General features: G+C 43.8%; 1 long non-coding RNA gene across 1 annotated transcript in view; it reads left to right on the top strand.

Moving 5' to 3' along the window:
* Nucleotides 1–3,095: 3,095 nt before the first annotated feature.
* Nucleotides 3,096–3,566, top strand: part of LOC104987055 — a 19,614-nt gene continuing 19,143 nt past the window's right edge. Inside the window, exon 1 of the long non-coding RNA XR_825101.1 lies at nucleotides 3,096–3,377. This is a non-coding gene — a long non-coding RNA (uncharacterized LOC104987055). The remainder of the gene's footprint in view (nucleotides 3,378–3,566) is intronic.

Raw genomic sequence — 3,566 nt, 5'->3', positions numbered from 1 at the left:
CTTTTCCCTTCTCCAGGGGACTTCCCCAACCCAGGGATCGAACCCCAGTCTCCCACACTGCAGGCGGATTCTTTACCAACTGAGCCATCAGGGAAGCCCTCAAAGTAATAATTAGCAAATAGTGTGGTGGAATGAGGAGGAAGAGAGAAATATCCAGTGGGTCTGCTTACTCTCCAGGAGGCCAGGCATGGGGTCCGTGGTGAATGAGCTGCCTGCCCAAGCTGAGTGTCGCAGTATCTAGGGGGAGGCTCTTAGGAACCAACACTGCTTCGGGGTGTGGCATCCGGTGTGACCCACAGTTTGGGGAGAGGTTCTTTCTCTCCTTAGTCCGGTTGCCTTCTCCCCTTCCCGACCCAGAGCTAACCTTTGTCATGGATTTGGCGTGTCACCAGGCCATATTTTTCTACTTTCTCTACATGTACATGTATAAGCAGCTGTTGGAAAGCTCATGGAAATAAACTTAAGACTGAGGAGGAGGAAAATGAGCTGGGTTAAGGCAAGGAACATAGGCCAAGAAAAGTTCTCACTAGGGATGTTTGCAGGAATTGGGAACCTCCCTGGAAATGAGAGCAAATGCCACAGAGAATGATTTACGTGTTTAAAAGAAAAGTTCTACACGTCATCTGTTGGGCTGTATGTAAGAGGTCTGTCTTAAATGTGTTTCCAATTAAACCAAGCAACGGGTCCAGGGATAAAATGTGACCTTCCTCCCAACTCCTGTTCTGTGTCATAGCCTCAGGGTGGGAGGGAGAGCCCTTCCCAGCTGTGAAGAGCCGGTGGCTGGGAGACAATCTTTTCAAGGCCCGTGACCTCCCACAGCAAAATGTCAGGATGTATCCATTTCTGGTGCAGTACAGAAAAGTGAGAGGAGAGACACAGGAAGAAAGAGCGATGGGAAGGACCTGGAAATCTCACAAGAGAATTCTTTTATGCAGAGAAGGAATTCCAAGAAAATGTGGTAGTTTGTAAACATATATAAGCATTCACATAGTTTGACTGTTGTTTTACTATAGCTTTAAGAAACATGCTTAGTGGATCTTAAACAAGGTTTAATAGAAGTGCAGGTAGACAACATGTTAAAAACAAGGAAATTACCCTCTGTGTCTATTTTATTCCCTCTGTACGTTCTAACCAGTAACATGAGTTGTGTTAGTAGTGGTGAAGGTGAGCTCTATCATAATAGAAGACTTGTGCAAGGAACAAAAATAGGTGAATGCACATAGTGCATTGACTTGGCCATTTGGTCCTTCTGGATAAAAGATTCAAAAAGATAAAAAGGGAAAGAAAACAGACCAAGGCACTTACGTGTGGACTAATTTTCTGCTTGGAGGATGAGGAGGAATGAAGCAAAGGAGGTGGAGGAAAAATGATATTGGAACAATCACAATGATTCCAAATAAAAACCCACTTGGGCAATTGAGACCTTTGAGGTTCTGTTGAACTCAGAAACCATTAATTTTTTTATACCTTTCAACCATGAGCAGAGGATCTATTATGTCAGTCACAACACGTTCTTGCAATGGAATGCTTTGTAGGCTTTCCCAAAAATGGGTTATTTCTCTATGTTTTGACATGGAAAGGTATCCAAAATAGAATGCTGAGTTCTAGTTTTTAAGCAAATAATATATAGTGCATAAAAGAAAAAAGGAACTTCCCTGGGGGTCCAGTGGTCAAGACTTCTGGCTTCCAGTGCAGGGGGCATAGGTTCAATCCCTGATCAGAGAAGATCCCACATGCTGCATGGTGCATCCCCGTGCCGCCTCCCCCAAAAAAGGAGAAAAAAGAAACTGAAAGCATAAATATGAAATTGTTAATGATATTTATGGGCTGGGAATGGCTAGCATGTGTTTTCAGCATCTAGCATGAACCTCCCTCTTCCGTATTGCGCACAACATGAAGATCCATGGCCTTGTCTTTCTCTTCTGTCTCCACTCACAACCAGTTCACGTGGGTGGTAGCTGGTCTGTAGATGATGGGAGGTCAAGTTCAGAAGACTGAGCCGGTGGTTCAGTAAGGAAGCAAAAGTGCGAGTGTGCTCTGAGCAGACAGATTTACTTCCAGAGCCCTTAAACACATTCTAGTCAAATCTTGGGGAGGAAAAACTGTGAAAGAAGAGGATGAAAAAATACCATCCAGCATCCACCTGAGTGTCTGTCTTTGTTTTGCCATCCTTTAGGTTTTCTGAACCAGACTCAGTTTATGTTAAGTTTGACCAGTCATGCCTTATTGTGTGGGCCCCTCTTGCACATTTTAACCCACCTGGCAGCACAACCACATCCCTAGTGTCTACTTTGTCCTGTATAATTCTTCCACGCCTGCCTTGGTTTTATTTACTCTATCAGCACATTGACTCTCCCACAGACCTCAGTCTGGATCCTGCCCTTGTACCTTGGACACAACCCTGCATTCCCTGCACGAATCTTCTTTTTCACCAAAGACACACGGAGTGACGTCCTGATTCTGTTTTGAGCTGGCCTCTCCTACGTTCATGTCCCTCAGTGGCACTGAAGGATCTCCTCTGGGCCACAGGGACAGTACATAAATATCTGTGGAAATCCAGTGCCAGTGCCAAGAGGGCAGATAGTGGGTCATCTGGGTTTCTGAGTTCTTGGCCCATGGGTCACAGTGGGAATCTGGCCAATGCTATGTATCCTCTTCGCAGAAAAGCTTATCTGCTTGAAAAATTCTGTGAACAATTCTAAGGAGGGCACGAGCCATCTGAAGCCCATTCATACCCCAAAGATTATGCCTCTCTGCATCCCTGGAACTGATGCTCTGTTTTAGGACACAAAAGAGAGTGTTCACTGGAAACTAAAATGCAACTAAGTAAAGAGAAGCCCATTTCTAGCGTTCTTTTTACACTTAAAACTGCTTGGAGGTCCAAGGAACTGAAGATAAGCCCAACTGGTGAGTTGTAGTTATTAGCATGATGTTCTACCTGGGAGGAACAGCTGGTTTATTAGTACAGCTGTTGGCATATAGATATACAGTCAGGAAGTAGCAGACTGTCTGCTTGGGCGGTTCGTAAACATTTGGTATCAGGTCATTTAGGTTTAGCTCTGTGTGGTGTGTGTATGTGCACATGTGCATGAATTTGTGTGTGCAAGAATGCATGTGGGAGTGTGTGTGTTCTAAGCTGTTATAGAACTTAAATGTAAAAAAGTATATGTATCTAAAAGATTTGATCTCCAAACTTATCATTTATATCTGTTATATAAGCTTTTGTGTTTATATTTCATATAGAGATATTGTTAAATATTCGATACTGTTATCCCTTTGTTCCTTTTGGCATTATGGACACTAACCTTTTAATGTCGCTGGTCCCTTTTCAGGGTGGACAAGCTTCATTTATACCATATCTGGAAATGTGTATATTGGTAAGTGATGAGTCTGCTGCTTTGGGTTCAGTTGCAATATAATTTAAACTACTGCCAGGAAGGAAGGATAAGATGAAACCTTTCGTGTAATTGAATCCTTTGCCTCCTCCTGTCCGGCACTAGCCCTCTCTACACTGTAGTACATACTGGTATCCCCAGGGCAGGGCACCTCTCAGCTTCTGGCATGTT

This window comes from Bison bison, unplaced genomic scaffold (assembly GCF_000754665.1).
Source record: "Bison bison bison isolate TAMUID 2011002044 unplaced genomic scaffold, Bison_UMD1.0 scf7180017845921, whole genome shotgun sequence".
NCBI lineage: Eukaryota > Metazoa > Chordata > Mammalia > Artiodactyla > Bovidae > Bison > Bison bison.
The sequence above is the reverse complement of the archived record's forward strand: the minus strand, read 5'-3'. Positions and strand labels throughout refer to the sequence as shown.